The sequence below is a fragment of the Sciurus carolinensis genome, chromosome 1 (genome assembly GCF_902686445.1).
Source record: "Sciurus carolinensis chromosome 1, mSciCar1.2, whole genome shotgun sequence".
NCBI lineage: Eukaryota > Metazoa > Chordata > Mammalia > Rodentia > Sciuridae > Sciurus > Sciurus carolinensis.
The window spans coordinates 187,030,377-187,056,145 of NC_062213.1; the positions used below are offsets into that span (position 1 = coordinate 187,030,377).

Genomic DNA, 25,769 nt, shown 5'->3' on the forward strand with positions numbered 1-25,769 from the left:
GCAGCTCTTCTTTGACTGTAACTAAGGATTATCTTGTTCCATTGTTTTAGCTGGGGTTGTAGCTCAGTAGTTGAGAATATGGGCCCTGGGTTCAATGCCCAGAACCGAAAAGGAGCTCAGTTTTCTAAATGCTGTATTAAAGTTGATTGTACTTCTTTAATGGCAGCTTGTTTTGTTTCAGAAGGTTTTTGATATGATTAGAGAAAAAAATTATGTGATAGGTGGTAGTGAGATGTCACAATGGGAAAAGAAGGATTTGTAAGGAAAATCAAGTGGAATAAGTTAAGAACAGTAGGCTATAGAATTTGCTGAGTGCGCTGTGGTTAAAGAAAAGAGGGGTATGGAAAAAGTGATGAGATTCTTAGAAAAAGAAAAAACATAGCAGTTAGGAAAAGCCTCTTTTTTCAATTTCTCCTTTTTTATTTTTGGTGGTGCTGGGGATCGAACCCATGGTCTTGTACATACTAGACAAGTGCTCCACCAATGTGCCATATACACCTGCAGCCTTAGGTTTTCAGTTCCAGTTAGGAATGTGCTTGAAGTGCTTTATAAATTGCCAAGTGATTGAATGTGTTTTTTCTTGTTTTTCATCACACTCTTTAGTAGTTTGAGGAGAGGAACACATCTTTTCTGTATAGGTAACTGTTTTCTCTCAGGCAACAGCCTTTGTTGAATACGTTACATGCTAAGCCTAAGGACAGAATTATGCTTCTGGGTATTGTGGAAAGAATCTGTCTAGCCAGTTGTAGTGGTGCATGCCTGTAATTCCAGCAACTTGGAGGCTGAGGCAGGAGGATTGCAAGTTCAAAGCCAGCCTCAGCAACTTGGGGAAGCCCTAAGCAACTTAGCAAGATCTTGTCTCAAAATTAAAAACGAAAAGGACTGGGGCTATAACTCAGTGGTAAAGGGTCCCTGGATTCAATCCCTGGTACCAAAGGGGTGGGGGGAAGAATCTATATAGATATTTACTTTTGTGAAATAACTTTCACACTCAGAGGTACATTATAATTATAGCACAGTGCCAACAAAGTAGGGAGTGCTGAGGGTAGGGTATGTATAAATATATTTAGGAAAATCAAGTGGAATAAGTTAAGAACAGATAGTGTATGTATAAATATATTTTTCTGAACTGGGAATGGACCCAGAGTCTTGTTTGCTAGGCAAGTGCTCTACCACTGAACTACATTGCTAGCCCTTTTTATTTTTTATTTTATTTTGGGACAGGGTCTCACTAAATTGCTCAGACTGGCCTCGAATTTGTAATCCTCCTACCTCACCCTCCTCAGAGTCTGGAATTTCAGTTGTGTGCCTGGCTCCCCCGCCCCCACTGATTTCTATCCTCTGGTCCCTATATTTACCTTCAGTTACTTTATCTTCTGGATGTGGTCAAGGAACCATAATGGGACTGCAGCTTTGTTCAGGGTGTAGCTGTGGCTTACACTGACACTTTATTCCCTGGTTGAAATGTTGTGAGAAGTGGTGCAGATATTAGCAGTAGGTTGGGTGAGTTTAGATCAATTGACTTCTCTGTTTATCTTTATTTTTGCAACATTGGGGATGGAACCCAGGGCTGCATACATGCTAGGACAATCTTGCTCAAGCACTGAGCTACATCCCCTGCCCAGGTAAGTTGAATACTTGGAAATTTGGTTGAGGAACTTGGTTTGAAGGGTGTACATGGCATTAGTGATAAAACTTGAGGTTGAAGATTTATTGGACTTTCATCAGAGAAATGTTTTTCAAATTTTTGTGTAATATATTTTGAGAACTCTTTATTTATTTATTAATTTTGGGGTACTGGGGATTGAACTCAGGGGCATTCGACCATTGAGTTACACTCCAAGCCCTATTTTTTGTATTTTATTTAGAGACAAGGTCTCACTCAGTTGCTTAGTGCCTCATTGTTTCTGAGGCTGGCTTTGAACTTGCAATCTTCCTGTCTCAGCCTCCCAAACCGCTGGGATTACAGGCATGGCTTACTTATTTTTTGAGATGGAGATCTTGCTATATTCAGGCTGGGCTTGAATTTGAGATCCTTCAGCCATAATCTCCCTAGTAGCCATGATTCTAGGCTTGTACTACCATGTCTGACTGAAGTGTTTTTTTTTAAAATGCCCTGTTAATGGTTTCACAAGATTTATCTGATGTGGATTTGTCTATGAGTTGACTTTAACAAGTGCTTTTACAATAGTTGAAGTACTTATTTAAAAAAAAAATTTTTTTTGTGGTTCTAGGGATTGAACTCATGGCTTCATGGATGCTAGGCAAGTACTCTACTACTGAGCTACACACCAACTCTGATGTACTTTTCTTAGTGTTTTTACAAATTTCATTAGGAAAACTGTTTTAGGTTTGTGGAACTAGGTGGCCCTAAAGCGTTTTTTTTTTTTTTTTTTTTTTAATAACAGCCTTATTGATACATAATTTACTCCTTTACAGTGTATAATTCAATGGTCTTTATTATATTCACACAGTTGTATAACCATCACCACAGTTTTAGAACATTTTCATCACCCCCAAATCCTTTAACCAGTAGCACGTATTCCCCCACCCTAGGCAACCACCAGTCTACTTCTATCTCTATGGATTTGCTTGTTCTGGACATTTCATGCAAATAACATACAATATATGACCTTTTGTGACTGCTTTCCTCCATTTAACTTAATGTAAGTGGCTGGGGCCACAGCTCAACTGCAGAGTGCTTACCTAGCATGTGCAAAGCCCTGGGTTCAGTTCCCAACACAGCAAGCACCCCACACATTGTTCCTCCATGTTATATCATTATTTCTGAATAATGTTCCGTTGTGTAGATCTGCTGTATTTTATTTCTCTGTTTATCAGTTGATAGACTTTGGGGTTGTTTTTACTTTTTGGCTATTTTGAATGATGCTATTGTGACCTTTTTTGTACAACTGTTTGTGGGGATATGTGTTTTCATTTTTCATGGTTACCTATGGATTTTATTTTATTTATTTTTTGGTGCTGGGAGTTGAAGTCAGGCTTTGCTTGCATGCTCTGCATGTGTTCTGTCATTGAACTGCACCCCCTTTCCCCCCTGCCCAGGTTGTAAGAGTACATAAATCTCTAATGTATGGATACAAAATTGACAAATATCACTGGTGTCAGTGCCCTTTAGAAGTTGGAAGGATTAGTTTATCTACAGCTTCACACTGGGCTTGGATGTTTTCCAAGTGAGTCACAAGTTTTACTGGGGTTAACGGGCAACCTTTTTTTTTTTCTTTGAAGAAAATATTTGCAGTCTGATAGTATAAATAAGCTTGTTTACAACTTTGGCCAGGGCCTGTTTATGCTACGGATATACTGTAGCTAGTTGATCTGCTCATGAAGTTTTTCTCTTATTAAGGAAAGATCCCTGAGGGTTTTAGCAAGGGAACAATTTGTTAACCTAATTCTAGTTTCTGTATGTATTTAAGAGCACCAAACCTGCTGTTAATTAAAAAATATTCTTTAAATTGTTAAAGAGTTTATTGGATAAAATTGTTATCCCCTCCCAGTAATCCCAAATTAGGAAGATATTGTTATGGGTCAGAAGCCTTGTAAAATGCAAAACAATGAAATTAATGTTTTTTGCTCTGAAGAAACTTAGTTACATGGAGGGAGGAGGGAATTATAAGGAAAATTGTTTCAAAATGAGAATTGTAGTCATAATGAGAATGGATATGGATATGGGGATCCAAAAAAATCATATGAAAGTAATTGTATATCAGATGCAATTCTGTCATTTGTGAATTTATTTTCTAGAAAATAGGCTTTAGGTTCTTTATTCAGAGTGATGTATGTGGTTAACGATGGGGAGGAAAGGAAATATCACAAAATATTATCAATATTTTGTGGGGAGATTATAAGCAGTTTTTTTTTTATGTTCATTTTTTATTTTCCAAACTTTAGTTGGCTAAAAAAGAAAAATGTCAAATCATACTGTCTTAATATGAAGAACTTGCTTTGCCTGTTTAAATGAAAGAGAATGGTTCATAAATTTCCAGTGGAATTTTGGTGTTAAGAAAGACCTTGCAAATCATTTAACTATTTTTCCAATGCAGTGATCTCTTTTAATTATTTGTGTTTTAATTAAAAAAATCTTGGTAATGTAAAAAAGAAAAATGTTAGAAATGTGTTGTGCATAGGTTGCTGGAGTGTTTCCAGTGAGATCTACAGGTAATTTTGTTGTATTATTGTGTGCCTCCTTTTTGTATCTAGAAATAATAATTTTTTTATGCTGCTGCCAAAGTTTTCCAAAGACATAGTCTGCATATATCTTACCCTTACTTAATTTCTCTTTGTTTTTGTGTTTTTATTGCTTTTAGGATAATTTCTAAGCTCCACCGCATGGCATAGCAGACCTTTCATGTTTTGGCCCAGCTTACCTCTCCAGTTTTCTTTACTGGCACTCTGTTTCAGCGGTACTGAAATATTTGTAGCTTTCTGAATGCACATGCTATTTTTATGTTTTGTGTAGTTTCTTATCACAGTTGGTTCCATTTTTATTTATGTAGTTTTTTCTTCTTAGAACTCCTTTCCTTCCTCACTCACCTAGTCATCTCCTTATTTTTCAAGCTTGAATTAAAGTACCTTCATTTTTGGTAAACATTGCCCCTCCCCCCTCCCCCAAGATGGGGTGTTCTCCTTTGGTGCCACTGTGGTACTTAGTACACATCTTACTGAAGCATTTAGCCACTGTATTGTAGTTGAATATTTACCTTTTCACTGAGGGGTGTTAGCAAGCTGTTTCAGTAAACAGATTCTTGGGCTTAAGTCCAGGCCTACTGAATCAGAATCTTCAGTGATGAGTCACAGTTCATGTATTGTTTTTTAAAGTACTCCCTGGTGATCCTCATGTGCACCTTAGTTAAGAACCAGTGTGATAGTTCCTAAAAAAAAGTCTTTCAGCTTTTTATTTCTGGCACCTGGCAAATAGTATGTATTTCATAAATGATGAATGAATACATTTTTGCCATCAGGGCATATTGAAGAGATACATTGAGTGGAGTGTTTCTTTTGAAGAATATTATTAAGTTGTTTTGAATTGATAAAGGTTTAACAGAATGTAGGGTTTGAATACTGAGACGGTTTGGATTGATAAGGAACCAGCGAGCATTCATTGAAGTGTAAAGAACCTTTAAGGAGTTTTGTCAGCTCTGATTTTGTGTTTCTTGTGTCTTTTGCATTTTCTTTCTTTCTTTTGATACTGGCAATTGAACTTGGGGGCATTTAACCACTGAGCCACATCCCCAGCCCTTTTAAAAACTATTTTGTTTAGAGACAGGGTCTCCCTAAGTTGCTATGACTTCACTAAGTTGCTGAGGCTGGTTTTGAACTTGCAATCCTCCTGCCTCAGCCTCTGGAGCTGCTGGGGTTATAGGTGTACAGCACCTCACCTGGCTCCTTGAGTTTCTTAAAACTATATCTGAGATAGGCAAACAGAAAGGGCTGTAGTAACAAGGTTTACTTTCCTTAATTGGTAAAACATTGAAACCTTGTTTCTGTTCCCAGTTATATCATATGTCTAGGAATAGGCACTATACTGTTTTCAACTTAACACTTTTTTGAGGTTAAGTTCTATTCTTAAAAGTGAATATTTCTTTTAAGATAGCTAAAGAAAATAGTATTCCTGTTATGATTGAATGAAAATTATAATTTCCGCCAAATTGCCAGTAGTTCTTAATATTAGTGACTCATTTTTTCCATTTGAAGCTATTTGTTTATTTATGGTACCAGGGATTGAACCCAGGTGTGCTCTCTCACTGAGCTACATCCCCAGCCTTTGTTATTTTTTGTTTTGATATGTGGTCTCACTAAGTTGCCCAGACTGGCCTCAAACTTGTGATCCTCCTGACTCAGGCTCTTGAGTTGCTGAGAAGCTCATTTGAATTTTTTTTAAAAGAGACACTCTTTGGGTTTAAAATTTCTCTTGGGACCTTGTATAAAGTACAATCTGTGAATATTTAAATACAAATTTTTTCTTTACATATGAGTTTTGTTCTAAAGTGGAATTTTAAGACTTTTTTATTGACATATAATCCTCATACCATACAATTCACCCATTTAAAGGGTACTGCTGTTTATTCAGTGCTTTTTATTACGGTACCAGAGTTGTGCAGTCATCAGTCGATTTTAGAATATTTTCATCCCAGCAGAAGAGACCCTGTAGCCATTGTTAGCCATTCTCACTCCCCCCCAGCATTAAACAACCACTAATCTGTCTGCCTAAAGTGGAATATTTTAAATAGTACATGATTGTTCTACAACAATTATAATAATCTTTTTCAGAGTTAACTGATTTTTCTGTTTGGTTCATTTCCTTCCAGGCTTTTTTGTGCTTATATAAACACAGATCATGAATCTACATGTAATTTTAAAAAAAAATGGGATCGTTTTCTCCACATTACAAAAATATAGGTGTGTGCACACGCATGCACACATACATCTTGTGGTATCTCTCTTTTTTTGGTACCAGGAATTGAACCTCAGGGGTGCTCAACCATCCCCAGCCCTGTTTTGTATTTTATTTAGAGACCGGGTCACACTGAGTTTGCTTCGCCGCCTTGCTGTTGCTGAGGCTTTGAACTCCCTATCCTTCTGCCTCAGCCTCCCAAGCTGCTGGGATTACTGGCCTGTGCTACCCCTCCTGCTCTTTAGTGGCCTTCCTTTGAGATGAACAGATACCTTTGTATTATTTTTAAAGGGCCATAGTACATGAAAGTACACTGCCATTTATTCCCGTTTGTGAACTTTAGGTTGTTTTCAGTTTTTGCCCCCTTCTCACCCCTGTTTTTTTTTTTTTTTTTTTTTTTTTTTTGTGTATGTGGTGCAGTGTTAGGGATCAAATCCAGGGCCTCATGCAGGCTGGGCAAGTGCTCTAAACACTGAGCCACATTCCCAGCCCTCCAGCCTGGTTCTGCCTTTTTTTTTTCTTTTTTGACCAGGGATTAAACCCAGGGGTGCTTAACCACTGAGTTACCGCCCCAGTCTTTTTGATTTTTTTATTTTGAGACAGTATCTCACTCAGTTGTTTAGGGCCTCCCTAAATTGCTGTCTGGCCTTGTGATTCTTCTGCCTCCGCCCGCCTCCTGAGTAGCTGGGATTATAGGAGAGCGTGCGCCACCTCGCTGGGCTCCAGGCTGGTTTTTGACATTTTAAATGCTGCTGCAGGTTTTTTTTTTTTTTTTGAGATGGAGTCTAAGAATCTTGCTGTGTTGTTTCTGATCCTCCTACATGTGTGCCTCATTGCAGCTGGCTAACAATTTTGTAGAATATTTGTATTCTAGAGTCATTTTTTTGAGTAAATTCATAAAAGTGAATTTGCTAACAAATATATTAATATTTTTGATATTTCCAGATTGTTCTTCAGATATCTTGTACCAGTTTAAAGTTTCATTTACTCTATATGATTGTTCTTTGTCCATTTTTTTTTTCTTGGTAGATGCGTGTATTATTTTCCTGTATTCACCAGAGTGCTTTAGCCATTCAACTGTCTTTATTGTGTTGTTTGCAATTCAGTTTTAAAATGTATGTAAAGTGTAGGTTTTTGCTTTTGACTTCTTTAACATTCTTGGGTCATTCCTCTCCCAAACTCATGTTGTTCTTTAATTTTATGATTCTTTTTTAAAAATTTTTTTTATTTTGAGATGAAGACTTTTTTTTGGAGGGGGGGTGGCTACTGGGGATTGAACTCAACCACTCAGTGGGCACTCAACCACTGAGCCACATTCCCCCGCCTCCCCACCGCCTTCTGTATTTATTTAGAGACAGGGTCTCACTGAGTTGATTTGCACCTTGCTTTTGCTGAGTTTGGCTTTTCTGCCTTAGCCTTCCTAGCTGCTGGGATTACAGGCCTGAGCCACTGTGCCCAGTGAGATGGAGTCTCTACGTTGTTCAGGCTTGTCTGGAATTTATGCTCTGAAGTGATCCTCCTGCCTCAGCCTACTTTGTAAATAGGACTATAGATATGTACCACTGCACCTGTTTTTATGGTTCTATATTTGTATTTTTATCTTAGTCCATTTTGTGTTCATTTCTATTTGTTGTATAGATAGAAAATAGTGATGTAATTTTGTTTTCTCAGTTGGATAGCTAGTGATTCTGCTACCATTTATTGATTTAGAAAACTTAGTTTATAATAAAAGAGGTTTCAGTATATACGTGGATCTGGGTGTTTTTTTGTTGTCATTGTTGATGTTGGTATGGGGTTTTTTGGTACCTGGATTGAACCCAGGAGTGCTTAACTGAGCCACATCCTCCAGTCCTATTTATTTTTTATTTTGAGACATGGTTCTGCTAAGTTGCTGAGGCTGGCCTTGAACTTGGAATCCTCCTGTCTTAGCCTCTCTAGCCACTGGAATTACAGGTGTGTGTGGATCTGTTTTTTGAATTATTGTTTTATTGATATATTTCCAGGGCCTGAGTTTTTTCGTTTTTGTTTTTTCCTTTTTTTTTTTTTTTTGACATGCCAGTGATCAAGCCCAGGACCTCAGGCATGCTAGGCAAGCACAGATTTTTTCTTTTTAAAACAGTAATTTTTATTGAAGTATGCTTTATGTAAAATGCATGTATTTTAACTGTATAGTTTGATAAATTTTGGTTTATCAAAGTATATATATATATTTTTTTTTTGGGGGGGTACCGGGGATTGAACTCAGGGGCACTCTACCACTGAGACACATTCCCAGCTCTATTTTGTATTTTATTTAGCGACAGGGTCTCACTGAGTTGCTTAGTAGTGCCTTGCTGTTGCTGAGGCTGGCTTTGAACTCAAGGTCCTCCTGATTCAGTCTCCCAAGGTGCTGGGATTACAGATGAGAGCCACCGCGCCCAAGGTATTTGAAACTATCAGCCACAGTCAACGTGATGACTATACCTCCTGTTGTCTCAAAGTTCCCTTGATCCTTTTTTTTTGGGTAATCAGGATTGAACCCATGTGTGCTTTACCACAGAGCTATACCCTCTTTCCTTAAACTCCTTAAACATTTTTTTTTTTTTTTTTTAAATTTTGAGCAAGCCATGGTGGTGCATACCTATAATCCCAGTAATTTTGGGAGGATTGCAAGTTCAAAGCCAGTTTCAGCAGCTAAATGAGGCCCTAGGTCTTGTCTCAAAATAAAAAAATTGAAAGGGCTGGACTTGTGGCTTAGTGGTTAAACATCCCTGGTTCAATCCCTGGTACCAAAAATTTTTTAAAAATTTTGAGACAGGGTCTTGCCAAGTTGCTGCTTAGGACTTCATTAAGTTGCTGAGGCTGTCCTTGAATTTGTGATCCTCCCACTTTCAGCTTCCTGAATCTCTGGGATTACAGATGTGCCACTGTGCCTGGTTAAAAGCCATTAGTTTTATTGAAAGGAAAACAATCGTTTGATCTAGATGAATTTTAAATTCAGTTTCAAACATTGTTCCATGGTACTCATAGTCTTCAAGTTTATTAAAACCAAATAAATGTGGTATAAGGTATACCTTTTGCCCAAAGAGGGAAAACTTTCTCTATGCTTCATGGCCTCACAAAACTACAGGGGCAAGAAATGAAGATAATTAGCTTTCAAAAAAATGGATAAGTAAGTTTTTCTGTTTCATAACTTTCAGGTGGAATTCTATGAAGAATTAATGCAACCACACAATTGGAATACACATCAAGGATTAAAAGATTTTTAAGCTCTGCCTTTTCTCTTTATGTTTTGATTAGTACATTTTATACTTTTTAAAATTCAGAGGAGGTAGAACTCTATTAAAATGATTTCTCTTAAAGATACAGATTTGAATTTATGTATAATGCTCTCAGGATCATGAAGTCCAGAATGAGCTCTTTGATGTGCTGAGTAGCTTCCCTTTTACTTAGAGTGCATTGATTTGTCTGGATTGACTTGAGAGTTTCTTATTTTCTTACACGCTACTGACAAGGGGGAGTTGGGTTTGGTGACAAGGCTGTTTCTGGGCCTCTTGACTGAAGACCTGTTAGAAGAAGCTCTTATTTTCTGTTAATTGTAATGCATTAATAACAATGGGGGCTGGGGATATGGCTCAGTCGGTAGAGTCCTTGCCTTGCAAGCAGAAGGCCCTGGGTTCGATCCACAGCACCGCAAAAAAAAAAAAAAAGGGCTGTTCAATTTGAGAAACTCTCTAAGAAATGTGACATTATTAATATGGATTGCTTTTTGTTATTACACCAAGTTTATTCTTTTACATCTTACAATATGTCAGCCATTTTTACAGATAGATTGAAACAAAATGAATGATTTTTTTTTTTAACTGATGTTGAACCTAGTTTTAGGTTTTTTAATATTGTAAGCGAACTAAGGATTCCTCCTATAGCCTAATTCTGTTCTTTATTTTCTCATAAATTATGATTGAAAGGTCAAAGAAAACGTGTTCTTCCTGTTAATGGCATGTAGATAGTTTTGAATTCTAAAATCAGTAACTGTACATTGTAAATTTTGGAAAGTATTAAAAGTTACAAAATTAAAACATATAATAAACCAACCAACCAACCATCAATTGTAATTCACCCTTCTGTTTGAATCTATTTTTATTTTTATTTTTTATTTTTGCAGTACTTGGGATTGAACCCAGGGCCTTGCTTAGGCTAGGCAAGTTCCCTACCTCCAAGCTATATTCCCAAGTCTCTTTGGAATCCACTATTTACATTTTGTAATATGTCTTCTAATAATGTTATTAAAAACCTAAACAAAGTACACAAATGATCATAGCCGGGCATGGTTGTGCACATCTGTAATTGCACAGGTTCAGGAGGCTGAGACAGGAGGATTGTGAGTTCAAAGCCAACCTCAGCAATTTAGGGAGATCCTAAGCACCTCAGTGAGACCCTGCCTCTAAATAAAATACAAAAAAGGGCTGGGGATGTGACTCAGAGGTTAAACTCCCCTGAGTTCTATTCCTGGTACCCTCCACCCCCCCAAAAATAAAAGATCATTTTGCTCTTTTTTAAAAAATTGTTTTAGTTGTTGATGGATCTAGGTTTTATTTTTTCATTTATATATGGTGCTGAGAATTGAAACCAGTGCCTCACACGTGCTAGGCAACTGCTCTATCACTGAGCTACAGCCCCAGCTCATATCTTTGATCTTGACACCAGAAAAATAAAGGTGTTTGCTTCTGGATCTTTGTTTTCATTCTTCTTCATTTAAAAATTTTTATTGCAGTGTGAATTTTACTGATTATTTCTGTGCTTTATTTAACCGTTGCAGTGGTAGAGTTAAATTTATGGCTCATTTCTAGTAAATATATAGGACATAATAGCCTACATTTTGTGGATTAGGTTCTTATTTTCCATTTCCTTATTTTTCTCATTTGTTGAAGTTATTTGATTTTGTAAGTCTCTGAATCCTTAGTGGAGCAAGATGAGATAAATAAAAACATTTCTGTGGGGATGGGGATGTAGCTTAGTGGTAGAAAACTTACATAGCTTGTTCAAGGCTGGGTGCCATCCCCAGCACTGCAAAAAAACAAAAAGCAAATATTTTCTGTGATTGTAGTGTTTTTTTTTTTTTTTTTTTGGTTGTTTATTATTGTTTTTGCTGTCATTATTATTGGTGCTAGGATTGAACCCAGAGCTTCATACATGTTAGGCAAGTGCCCTACCATTGAGCTGCATCCTAGTCTAATGTTTTACTGGAATGTTTAATGACAAGTTCAGCATGGGCAATTTAGTGAGATCCTGTCTCAATCAATGAATCAATCAATAAATAAAAATAAAACAGTAAAAAAATATTTTATGACAAAGTTCCCACAGACAATTTAAAGGCTACATAGTGTTCCATTCTATTTAGTGACCTCATATCCCCCCCACCCCCTTCAAAGCCAGCAGTTTGTTTGCAAAAGTAGATACATATTCCAGGGAGAATGGGGGCAATCTCAAGAGAGATAGATGCCTTTGGAGTAAAGCAGGTAATACCCATTCTATCAGGGGTAATCTCCAGAGGGAGTGGCAGCCTGTCTGCATTCTTTTAAATAATGTTTTCTAATATATTGATCATTTAGATTTCTAAATATTGTTTTTATATATATATATATATATATATATATATATTTAAAATTTTTTTATTCACTGTACTGGGGGATGATAGAATTCAGGGTTACTTTATTCCTGAGGTATGTCCCCAGCCTTCAACACTTGCACCCCTTTTAAATTTTGAGATAGGGTCTCACTAAGATGCTGATGCTGACCTTGAACTTGTAATCCTTCTATGGTAGCCTCCCAAATTGCTGAGATTACAGGTGTGTGCCACCAGGCCCAGCTAAATACCGCTTTTTAAAGTGGTGTTGTAATATTTTTGTTTAGAAATATGTGAGGTTTGAATTTTTCTTCATTTATGTTCTTAGAATGGGAAAAACAGTGCAATCCTTCATAATGCTCTTCTACTTCTTGTGTATTTTTTTCTCCATCTTTCATTAAGGTATATTTTACAATAAACTTAACCATAGTTTTAAATATTTTGAGACAGTGTCTTGCTGTGTTGCCTAATCTGGTTTTGCATTCCTGTGCTCAAACGGTCTTCCTGTTGCAACCTCTTTAGTGGTTGGGACATGGGAGTGCCACTGTACCTGTCTAGCATATGGTTTTATAGGTTTGACAAATGCAGAATCTTGTAACCCAAGATACAGAATAGTTGTTTCACTCCCCTAAATTTCCTGTTTTCCCTCTGTAGTCAGCTCCTACCTCTGTTCCCAGTGACTGTTGACCTCTTGTTTTCTGTGTCTCTAGTTTTTATGGTTTTCATAATGTCATATACTGTAAGTAGAATTGTATTGTACATAGCTTTTGAACCTGATTTCTTTTCCTTAGTCAAATGCATTTGAGAGTTTACTGCTGAATAATAGTTCATTAAGTGTTTGTACAAGTTTGTTTATCCTTTGTGTGTGTGTGTGTGTGTGTGTGTGTGCGCGCGCGCGCGCGCGTGTGTGTCTGCACCCTTAATTGGTTGGGAATAGTGCTTAGTATAGTCATTACTTGAAAGAAGTCAGTAAGTGGCATATTTTATTACTTTATATCTTGTGTTTCTGGAGACTTCATGCACAAGAGACATTGTCAGTATGAAACCTACAAAATCTTTGGGCCACATGTGATAGACCTTTTTATTTTTTAAAATAATACTGGGGAATTGAACCTAGGACCTTGGGCATGCTAGGGAATTGTTGTCATTGAGTGACATCACCAGCCCCAAGACTAGATTTTGGAGGGAGGTGGTAATAGGAATTGAACCCAGGGGCACTTAACCACTGAGCCATGTCCTCAGCCCCTTTGTATATTATATTTAAAGACAGGGTCTCACTGAGCTGTTTAGGGCCTCATTAAATTGCTGAGACTGTCTTTGAACTCAAGATCCTCCTGCCTCTGCCTGCCAAGCTGCTGGAATTACAGGCGTGTGCCACCATGTCCAGCAAGACTGCAGATTTTTATCATTATCTTCTCAGTGTGTAGTGTTTTTGAGAATGGAGGGTAAGTTATGTGCATTTTTTTTTTCCTCTGCTGGGATATTCATGTAATTCTCCAACTTGAGAACAGTATGGAAAAGGTTGTGATTTTTGCTTTATATTCTGATGAGACCTTTACTCATTACTTATGTTTTGGTGATTCTGGGGACTGAACATAGGTCCTTGAGAGTGCTAGGGTGAGCAATGTACCAGTGGGCCATATTCCCAACCCTGGTGAAACTTTCAGATGAGTATTTTTTTTTTCTTTTTTAATTTATTTTTATTGTAAACAAATGGGATATATGTTGTTTCTGTTTGTGCTTGAAGTAAAGGCATACCATTTGTGTAATCATACATTTACATAGGGTAATGGTGTTTGATTCATTCTGTTATTTTTTTCCTTCTCCCCACCCCTCTTTTCCCTCTATACAGTTCCTCCTTCCTCCATTCTTGCTCCCCTCCTACCTGCCATTATGTGTCATCATCCGCTTATCAGTGAGATCATTCGTCCTTTGATTTTTTGAGATTGGCTTATCTCACTTAGCATGGTATTCTCCAATTTCATCCATTTGCCTGCAAATGCCATAATTTTACTATTCTTTATAGCTGAGTAATATTCCATTGTATATATATATATATACCATAGTTTCTTTATCCATTCATCAATTGAAGGACATCTAGGTTGGTTCCACAGTCTGGCTATTGTGAATTGAGCAGCTATGAACATTGATGTGGCTGTATCTCTGTAGTATGCTGATCTTAAGTCCTTTGGGTATAGGCCAAGGAGTGGGATAGCTGGGTCAAATGGTGGTTCCATTCCAAGCTTTCTGAGGAATCTCCACACTGCTTTCCAGAGTGGCTGCACTAATTTGCAACCCCACCAGCAATGTATGAGTGTACCTTTTTCCCCACATCCTCACCAATACCTATTGTTGCTTGTATTCTTGATAATTGCCATTCTAATTGGGGTGAGATGGAATCTTAGGGTGGTTTTGATTTGCATTTCTCTTATTATTAGAGATGTTGAACATTCTTTCATATGTTTGTTGATTGCTTGTAGATCTTCTGTGAAGTGTCTGTTCATTTCCTTAGCCCATTTGTTGATTGGGTTATTTGTATTCTTGGTGTAGAGCTTTTTGAGTTCTTTGTATGTTCTGGAAATTAGTGCTTTATCTGAAGTATGAGTGGCAAAGATTTTCTCCCACTCTGTAGGTTCTCTTTTCACATTGCTGATAGTTTCCTTTGCTGAGAGAAAGCTTTTTAGTTTGAATCTCAGTTATTGATTCTTGCTTTTATTTCTTGTGCTATGGGAGTCCTGTTAAGGAAGTCTGATCCTAAGCTGATGTGTTGAAGATTTGGACCTACTTTTTCTTCTATAAGATGAAGGGTCTCTGTCTGATTCTGAGGTCCTTGATCCATTTTGAGTTGAGTTTTGTGCAGGGTGAGAGATAGGGGTTTAGTTTCATTCTGTTGCATATGAATTTCCAGTTTTCCCGGCACCATTTGTTGAAGAGGCTATCTTTTCTCCATTGCATATTTTTGGCAACTTTGTCTAGTATGAGAAAATTGTATTTATTTGGGTTTGTGTCCCTGTCCTCTATTCTGGACCATTGATCTACCTGTCTATTTTGGTACCAATACCATGCCGTTTTTGTGACTATTGCTTTGTAGTGTAGTTGATTTCTGGTATTGCGATACCCCCTGTTTCATTCTTCCTGCTAAGGATTGCTTTAGCTATTCTGGGTTTCTTATTCTTCCAGATGAATTTCATGATTGCTTGCTCTATTTCTGTAAGGTACATCATTGGGATTTTAATTGGAATTGTACTAAATCTGTATAGCACTTTTGGTAGTATGGCCATTTTGACAATATTAATTCTGCCTATCCAGGAACATGGGAGATTTTTCCATCTTCTAAGGTCTTCCTCAGTTTATTTCTTCAGTGTTTTGTAGTTTTCATTGTAGAGATTTTTACCTCTTTGGTTAGATTGATTCCCAAGTATTTTATTTTTTTTGAGGCTGTTGCAAATGGAGTTGTTTTCCTCATCTCCCTTTCAGATGTTTCATCACTTGTGTATAAAAATGCTTTAGATTTATGCGTATTGATTTTATGGCCTGCTATTTTGCTGAATTCATTGATGAGGTCTAGAAGTTTTCTGGAGGAGTTTTTTGAATCCTCTAAATAGAGAATCATGTCATCAGCAAATAGGGATAGTTTGAGTTCCTCTTTTCCTATTCGTATCCCTTTAATTTCTTTAGTCTGTCTAATTGCTCTGGCTAGAGTTTCGAGGACAGTCTTGAATAGAAGTGGTGAAAGAGTACATCCCTGTCTTGTTCTGGTTTTTAAAGGGAATGCTTTCAATTTTTCTCCATTAAGAATGATGTTGGCAGTCGGCTTAGCATAAATAGCCTTTACAATGTTCAGGTATGTTCCTACTATGCCTATTTTTTCTAGTTTTGAGCATGAAGGGGTGTTGTATTTTGTCGAACGCTTTTTCTGCGTCAGTTGAAATAACCATATGATTATTATCCTTAAGTCTATTGACATGATGGGTTACGTTTATTGATTTATGGATGTTAAACCATCCTTGCATTCCAGGGATGAACCCCACTTGATCAACCCTGGTGAAACTTTCAGATGAGTATGTTTTGTAACCTGAGAAAGTTTCCATTGGCCATGTATTTGAATATTTTGATTTTTTTATTCACAAACTATCAGAAGCTGGATTTTTGTGATTTCCTTCTCGTATTTGCCTTTTAAATTAACATTTTAATTTAGTTAATTGTGGATTCATGTGCAGTTATAAGAAATACAGTAGTCACCCCTTATCTGCAGTTTAGAGCTCAGTCATGGTCTCAAAATAATAAATGAAAAATCTACAAATAAACAAGTTGTAAGTTTTAATTTTTACTCTGATCTGATTCAGAGTAGCATAAAGAAGTCCCTTGCCATTTTGCCCCATACTTCCTGGGCCATTAATCATCCCTTTGTTCATTGTATTTTTTTTTTTTTTGTACTAGAGATTGAACTGAGAGCTTTGCATATGTGAGGCACTGATATAGAACCCAGACCCTGTTGTATTTATCTGAATAATTGCTGCTTGTCCTCAACCACCTTGATTATCAGATGTCAGCGTACCTTTATGGTCAATGGCCAATGGTTCAGTTAACTCTTATTTCACTTAGTAGTGGTCCCAAGTGCAAGCATAGTGATGCTGGCAATTTGGTTATGCCACAGAGAAACCATAAGGTGTTTACTTTAATGAAAAATGAAGTCTTTTCATAGGTATGTATGTATAGTAAAAAACAGGCATAAGGTAGGGTTTGTTACTGTCTTGTTTTTGGCATCCACTGGGAGTCTTTTTTTTTTTTTTTTTTTTTTTTTTTACTTTATTAAAATACTGAGTTTATTTCACATGTATATTTTTGTCTCCCCACCATTTCCATGTCTGACCACCACTACTACTATGTCCTATCATAACATTCCATACATACTTAAAAACCAAGCAAAAGGTGGAGTTCCATCTTTAAAACTAAACAGGCATTTTGGACAACACATTCTTGGCAATGGAACCTGGACAACATTTATCAAACACGGTAGGGAAAGTTCTCACTTTGCATTATAAAAAGGACAGCCAGATATCAACTGTTACAGAAATGAAAGAAGATGGAAATTTTTAACAAACTGTTTAAACTATTTTCTTAAAGAGACTTCCTCCACTGCCAGAGATCTTGAATAGCCTCCTGGTCAGTCATCCGGAAGCAATTCTTCACATAATTGACGAACTTGGCTTCCACTTTGGGAAGAGAACCACCTTTCTCTATACTTGCTTGCATTTTTGCTTTAATGTCTTCTACAGAACTAGGTCCTTTTGGTGTTTTAGGAGTTTTTTCCTGTTTTTTGAAGGATTCTTGACCTTTTGATCTTGGCGTTGATGGTTTTGAGTCTTTTCCATTCTGGTTTGATTTTTGTGCATTTTTGGCTGGAGTATCTCGTACAGATTTCTTCACTGGAGCTTTTTCTTCAGTTTCCTCATCATCTTCATCTTCATCATCATCATCATCATCTTCATCATCGTTGTCATCTTCATCAGCAGCAAGTTTTACTTTTTTCTGGGGAACCTTGCTACTACCTCAAGGGGCAGATCGCTTTCCAGACACACTTAAGAGTTTTACATCCTCCTCCTCTTCATCTTCTGATTCTGCATCTTCCTCCACAGCTACTAAGTGCTGCCCACTAATATGCACAGGCCCTGAACCACATTTCAACCTTAAGACCACAGGTGGTGTGATTTCAAAGCCCCCAAGGGAATCCATTGGCTGTACAGACATTTTCAATGTTGCCAATGTTACTTTAATAGGACTGCCTTCATAATTCATTGCCTCTGCTTCAACAGTGTGCAATTCATCCTTTGCACCAGCCCCTAAACTGACCGTTCTTAAGGATAACTGGTGTTCATTTTCATCATTATCTACCTTAAAGTGATAATCTTTGTCAGCCTTTAGTTCACAACCGAAAAGATAGTTCTGGGGCCTCAGGGGGCTCATGTCCACGTCCATCGAATCTTCCATGGGGTGGTAGCACGCACTTAGGTGGGAGAGAAGGCGGACGGAAAATAGGCTGCTGCCCTCCACTGGGAGTCTTGAAACAACTTTATGGATAAAGGGGTCTGTGGTAGGACAGAATTCCCTGGTACACTTTGCCAGTTTCTTCCAGTGTTGACATTTTGCAAAACTTACTTAAGATCATATCTAGGATTATTGGCATTGATACAGTCCACCCAATTTTATTCGATATCTGGTTTGCTTATATTCAGTGTATATCTTTCTCAAGTTAGATATGATCTCATCAGACAGTCAAGATATTGAACAGTTGCTAGTGTTGCTTTTTTGGTGCTGAAGAAATAGCTCATTTTGTAGAGCGCTTGCCTAGCATGCTCTAGGGCCGCAGTTCGAATCCCCCATGCCTCAGAGAAAAATATAAAAACAATTAAAAAAAAAAAAAAGAGTGTTGCTCTTTTTTTAACAATATTCATCTTTCCTATTGATTCAACTTCCTTCTCATATCTCTAAACCCCCGGCAACCAGTGGTTTATGCTCTGTTTCTAGTTTCGTAATTTCAAAAATGTATATAATGGAATCATATAGTACATCTCCTTTGGAAATTGACTTTTACTTTTTTGTGGTGCCAGGGATTGAACCTGGACTTTGCACATGCTAGACAAGTGCTCTACCACTGAGCTACACCTCCAGTCCCTTTTGTTTTATTTTGAAACAGGGTCTCTCTCAGTTACCCAGGCTGGCCTTGAACTTGTGATCCTCCTGCTTCAGTCTCAGCTGGGATTACGTGTGTACCACAGTACCTGGCTGGTTATTGTGTTGTTGTTGTTTTTTCCTCAGCATAATTTCCTGGAGAACTATCCAAGTTGTTTCATATATGAATAATTTGTTCCCTTTTGTTGCTGCCTAATGTTCCATGGCATAGATAGTATCACAGTGTTCAGCCTTCTGAAAGATATCTGGGAGGATTCTGGTTTTTAGTTATTACAGATAAAGGTGCTGTAAATTTTTATTTACAGGTTTTTGTGTGAATGTATGTTTTCATTTCATTTCAAATGGCCAGAGTGCAATTGCGAGGTGTAGGTTGAATATCTTTCATTCAAAAAGCTTGGGACCAGAGTTCTGAATTTTTTTCAGATTTTTTGGAAATTTGCTTATATATTAGGAGGTATCTTGGATGTGGCCCAAGCCTAAACGTGGATTTCACTTATGTTTCATGCTTATAAATTAAATGTCACTCATGTTTATACTTATATACTTAGCCTGAAGGTAATTCCTTGTGATGTTTTATTTATTTATTTATTTATTTTTTTGGTGCTGGGGATTGAACCCAGGGCCTTGTGCTTGCAAGGCAAGCACTCTACCAACTGAGCTATCTCCCCAGCTCCTTGTGATGTGTTTTAAATAATATTGTGTTGTAAAAGGAAGTTTCATGGTGTAGGATTTTCTACTTGTGATGTCATGTCAGCACTCAGAAAGTTGGATTTTGAATTAGGGATGTTCAGCCAGTAATGTGATAGTTGATAGCTGCTTTTTTTGGTGTGTGTGTGGGCGGGGGGCGCCAGTTCTAGGATTTGAATCCAGGGGCACTCTACTACTGAGTTACTTAGCTGTTTTTATTTTGAGACAGGGTTTTGCTAAATTGCGTAGGCTGGCCTTGAGCTTGAGATTTTCCTGCCTCAGCCTCCCAAGTTGTTGGGATTACAGCTCTGCAACAACAGTCCTGGCTTACTTAGAATAATTTTTTTTTTTTTTTTTGCGGTGCTGGGGATTTGAACCCAGGGCCTTGTGCTTGCGAGGCAAGCACTCTGCCAACTGAGCTATATCCCCAATCCTAGAATAATATTTTAAGGTTCATGAATATTGGTAGTTTTTATCAGTACTTCATTCCTTTTTATGGCTGGTAGGTATTCTGTTCAATATACCATAATTGTTTTTCCATCAATTGGTGAGCATTTGAGTTCCACATTTTTTAGTTTTAATCTTTGTTGAGGAGTTACCACATTGAGTAGTTCTCAGATTCATTTGCATTATTTACTTTTTTCCTCTTATTCCCTGGGTTTTATTTTTCCTATGAATTTTTATCTTTCCTATGTCTTTCTCAACCTTATCTCTCTTTATTTTTTGGGGTTTTTTTTTTTTGTGTGTGTGTGTTTTGAGCATGCTAAGTATGTACTCGTCTACTGAACTACATCCCAGCCACTGCTGCTGCTTTTTTTTTTTGGTACTGGAGGTTGAACCCAGGGTCAATGTGCCACTAAGCTACTTCCCAGCACCCCCTTTAACTTTTTGAGACAGGATCTTGATAGGTTGTTTAGGGTTTCACCAAGTTGCTGAGGCTAGCCTCGAACTCCCAATCCTCTTGTCTCAAACTCACTAGTTGCTAGGATTACAGGCTACACCACCACAGCTGGCCTATTTTATTCTTAAAGTGTGTTTTGCTTAGCCAGGCATGGTGGCACATGTCTGTAATCCCAGTGACTTAGGAGGTTGAGGTAGGGGGATCCCAAGTTCAAGACTAGCCTTCACAACTTTGTGAAACCCTATTTCAAAATAAAAAGAAGGGCTGGGGATGTGGTTCAGTGGTGTACTCCTTGGTTCAATCCCCAGTGCTTAAAAAATTAAGTCTGCTTATTCTCAACCTGGTTTTTGCTAATATTTTTCTATTTCTGTCTTGGAAACTTTGGAGAAGCTCTGTTGCTGTCTGTTAAGGATTTCACATAGTTTCCTAAATATGTCTATGTTTATATATCTATGTTTATTCTCTCCTACTATAAAAAAATCATTTTTGGAAGACTTCTCTTTTTAAGTCTTCTCCTAGTTAAGCAGTTTTCTGTCCATGGTTTCATTATGATTTATTTCCTTTTATCCTCATTGAATTAAAAGAAGAATCTTAGTGTTTGCCCACAGATGGGCTGTGTGGGTTGTTGTTATGTCTTGCCATGTTCAGCTGGTGGCACAGCTCCTTCTCAAGTTCTGGTTTTCTTGTAGTCTTTCATCTAGTGCAGCTTTGTTGTATTTGGGTTATTTTATATTTTTGCTTTTATTGCTGAAAAAGTTGGAATACTCCCTACTTAACGTTGATCCCCGATACAGGACATTGGGTAAGAGTCAGACTGTAGAGCTAGCATACTTATGTAACTTTAGGCAAGTTATTTAGCTTTTCTCTGCCTAAGTTTTCTGTTCTGTTAAAAGGAGAAGATAGAATGTGGAAAGGAGGATAATTTGGATTTATCTTATAATTCAGCGTGATAAGAAGAAAGCAGTCAGTAAATTCTGGCTTTGTGGGGAGACGATACCAGGGATTGAACCCAGAGGTACTTTGCCAGTGAACCGCACCCCTAGCCCTTTAAATTTTTTTTTTTTTTTTTTTTTAATTTTGAAACAGTGCCTCACTAAGTAGCTTAGGGCCTTGCTAAGTTGCTGAGGCGGGTCTTGAAGTTGAGATTTTCCTGTCTCAACCTCTTGAGTTGCTGGCGTTATAGACGTGCACCAACACACCTGGCTTTTGTAACAATTACGTTTGGAACGGAAGGTTCATCTGTCTTTTCCTTTTAACAGTGCTGTCTCCATGGAAGTTTCTCCTGAATATGACATAACTAACCTAATCTTTTTAAATTTCCTGTTAGATATCAACCTCTTCTTCCATTTCTTATTGTTAAAAATAACTACACAGGACTGGGAATATAGCTAGCTAGGTTTGTAGAGTGCTTGCCTCACATGCCTAAGATCCTGGGTTCAATCCCCAGCACCACAAAAAAAAACCAAAAAACTACACAGTAAAAATCTTTGCTTGTGAATATGTGTATTCTTTTTTTTGTTGTTGTTTTTTTGAGGTGTTGGGAATCACAAATCCTCAGGGCCTTGTGTGTGTACTAGGTAAGCACTGCACCACTGAGCGCTGTATCCTGAGCCCCATGAAGTTTATTCTTTTTTTTTTTCCTCCCCTTTTGGTACTGGTTGTTGAACCCAGGGTCACTTACCTGCTGAACCACATCCCCAGCCTGATTTTATTTTTCATTTTGAGACAAAGTCTCACTTAGTTGCTGTAGGGGTAGGTACTGGGGACTAAACCCAGGTGCAGTCTACTACAGAGCTACATCCCCAGTCCTTTATTTTTATTTTGAGCCAAGGTCTTACTAAGTTGTGGAGGCTGGCCTCAAATCTGCTGTCTTCCTGCCTCAGCTGCTGGAATAGCTGGAATTATAGGTGTGCATCACCTTACCTGAGTTAAGACTTCCTCTTTGAAATGTGTTGGGGATGGGACCCAGGGACTTGCCCATGTTGGGAAACTGCGCTATTACTAAGCTGCTCCCCCTGCTAATTTTTTTGGGGGCAATATAATTTACAGATTTGCAGCAGGTGAATTGGAGTACTTCTTTCTGGGTGAACTTTTCTTGAGATCGATATTTAATAATTTTTAACTGCTAGTGAAGACTCTTTGATGTGTTCTCTTTGCTAATAAACATTTTTTGATGTAAATATAGTTATTTACATACAGTAAATATGTATAGTTGTATAAGAGTTGCATATAGTTGTGTTGGAGTCTTTTTCATGTTTTTGAAATTTGTTCTTTTTTGAAAGATGGTATGTATGGTAGTTCCCTGACAAAAAAAATACGATTCATCATTGTCTTAATTTTTATACTTACTTGATTCTGTAATGCCAGAGAAATAATCTCTCTCCTATTAAAATGACCTTGCCCTTGTTATTGATTTCAGCTTAATCATGTTCGGTGAAATTGAGAAAAACTGGCAGAACCAATAGTTGTGAGGTTTCTTTCTTTTCTTTTTCTTCTTCTTTTTTTTTTTTTTATTGTGATATTAGAGATTGTAACCCACCTCCTTCTACCACTGAGTTGTACCCCCAACCCTTTTTTATTTTATTTTTGAGAGCCTCTGAGTCACTGAGGGTGACCTCGAATCTGGTCCTCCAAGTTGCTGGATTGTAGACTAGTTCCACCATACCCCACCGAGGTCTTTGTATTTAAAAGTCATTGTTATCGTAGATTACCTTAGCTAATTTTAAAATTACATTTATTCTTTTTTTTTTTACTCTCTGAATAGTTTTCTTTCATGTCTAGGAAGTGCTGTTTACATGAAGTATATATATTCTGCTCTGGTAGCTCAAATAATTAAAATACATTAATTACAGTTTATCATTTGGACCTCACAATTTTTTATGATAATAAAAAATGGAAATTTAGCCTAATTATAGCTTTGAAGGCAACTACATTTTTTCCCTTCTGTCTGTCATGGAATTGAGAATAAAAGTGGTGTCCTGAAACTCTTTGGAACAACAGCTGTTTAATCCCAAGTGTCCTAGAACTTTTGTGTTTGCCTTTGAGGAGAAGAATAGGGAGAAGTAGTAATAGGTATAGAGACTTGAGTCTAAGAATTTCTTTTCTGATACTGACTTTGGACAAGGTACTTCTAAACCTTGATTTCCTCACATATGAAATGATACAATGTCTATTTTACAGTGCCTGGTGTTTAGTGTTATTATCCACAATAAGTAAATAATAGGAACATTCACCAATAATATCATACATAGGGTTTGCAGCAAAGCCAAAAGTGTGTGTGTTGAGGATTGAACCCAGGGCATGCCAAGTGTGTGCTCTTCCATTAATCTATATTCACAGCCTAAGTTTTTTGGTGTTTTTTTTCCCCCCTCCAACAATTGGGAAATAATGTTGGCCTGTCGTCATTTTATTTAAGGATTGGAATAGCTAATTTCCTATGAAATGAAAATACTAGTACTGTGTTTCTGAGTTACAACTTTTTTCACCCCTTGGTGCTGGGGACTGAACCCAATATCACTTTGCCACTGAGCCACATCTCCAGCCCTTATTATTTTATTTTGAGCTGGTCTCTCTAAGTTACCAAGACTCTCCTTGAATTTGCCATCTTCCTGCCTAACCTCCCAAGTAACTGGGATTGCAGGTGTGTGTCACTGAGTCTGGGGAGTTGTGACTATTAAAAGAGATCATAAAGCATAATAAAGTATAGGACAGGGCCTGGCATAAGTAAGTTTCAGTAGTATTGTTGTTGTTGTTAGTAGTACAGGTATATATGAAGCAGAGGAAACTGTAGAACGGCCATAATAGGTTTTTTCACTTTAATGATTTAAATCAAATTAGGATAATTCTCATATTCTGTTCCTTTGCATTGCTCAGATTTCTCCTGCTCATGCCTAGCTTTTTCTCACTGGTGTCTCATTCCATAATGGTTCTTGGCACCAGCTCTTCTTAAATTGTTTTGGAACTATGTGAAATGGGGCCATTGAGATCTAAGTTCGCATGTTAAAAAAGTCCTCCAGGAGAACAAAGTAGGTGTGGAGATGAAAAGCCTATCTTTATGAGGAAATATATATTCTAGCAAAGGCGGTTTTAACCTCAAGGTATAGAAATCTGTTCTTGTTAGCAAAAATTCAGGACATTTAATGAAAATAGCAGACATTTTATGAACAAGAAATATATATGGGGGCCTCCTGAATACAGGAGAATTTCAGGGGCACCTAAGTCTCTTGTCTATGCTACTTTCAACCTGTTCTTTCTCCTTTTTTCCTCTCCCTTCTTTCCTCTCCCTGCCTGTTTTTTGGTAGTACTGGGCAGGGTAGCAATGAGCTTCATCCCAGCCCTTTTTATTTTTCATTTTTGAGGCAGGAACTTGCTAAGTTGTTGATGCTGACCTTGAACTAATGATCCTCCTGCTTTTTAGCTTCCCAAGTCACAGACTTTACAGCTGTGTGTACCTTGACACTGAGTTTCTTTTCTATGTTGACTGTCTCATTCTGCTTATTCATCAGTTTATATTTGATCCCAAATGACAGGGACAACCACCAAATTTTCAGGAAATATAAAATTTACCGTTTCTCACCAGGTTCTAGGGGTTGGCCATCATTATGGAGAATATTCATGGTACCAGAGTATCTTTGTACCCAAAAGTTGTGGGAATCGTGAAGTTGCCCTTTCTCAATAGGTGTCTTGTCTATTACACCACCATGTGTTCATGAAACGTTCATTCATTAAATATTAATTTTCTAAGTGCTGCATACAGCTGAGTTAATTTGCTTCTAACTAGAAACATCTAGTATGTTTTTGTGAATACACTTTTGTGTCTGAATCTGAGTCCTTTCTGCAAGCAACAGAGAACTGGTCAGTCTGGCCAGTAAAAGGACATATCTTTATAAAGACACTCTGAGCAGTTCAGGAACAGTAATTGGAGGACAGGAATGCCAGCAAAGCAAGACCCGAACTGAACCAGAATGCTCTCAAATATCAAAGCCTAGTGTTTCTTAGATGTTTTTCTTTCTTTCTTTCGTGTACTGGAACGGGACCCAGGGCTTATTGTGTGCTAGGCAAGAGCTCCTCCTCGGAGATACACATTCAGCTCAGTGATTGTATTTTGGTTAGTCTACCATAGTGCCTGCTTTATTCTTCCCTTTGAGGTTTAATATTTAATAATGTCACCTTGAAAAACGGATACATTGTAACTCATAAAATATTCTACACTTCTATTTGGATTATTAACTTCATTCAATTTTTGATTCCTTGGTGCCTAAGTCTCAGTTTCAGGTTTTTGACTACAGGGTAGGCTGGCAAAAACAAAGGAAAAAAATCTAAAGAGAGAGCGGGTGGAGAATCAGGAAGTCACAATGGGATTGTTTAGGAATGAAGGAGTTTTGGAAAATGACTTTTTTTAAGAGAATAATAACTAAATGGAAGAAAAGCTGAGTAAGGTGGCGCACATCCAGCTACCAAGGAGGCTGAGG

At 37.5% G+C, this 25,769-nt stretch overlaps 1 protein-coding gene and 1 pseudogene across 14 annotated transcripts in view; one reads left to right on the forward strand and one right to left on the reverse strand.

Moving 5' to 3' along the window:
* Pum1 (pumilio RNA binding family member 1) overlaps positions 1 to 25,769 on the forward strand; it is a 124,073-nt gene that overhangs the window by 11,982 nt on the left and 86,322 nt on the right. The gene's annotated exons all lie outside the window — the stretch shown is intronic.
* On the reverse strand, positions 16,913 to 18,040 carry LOC124978483 (nucleophosmin-like; annotated as a pseudogene).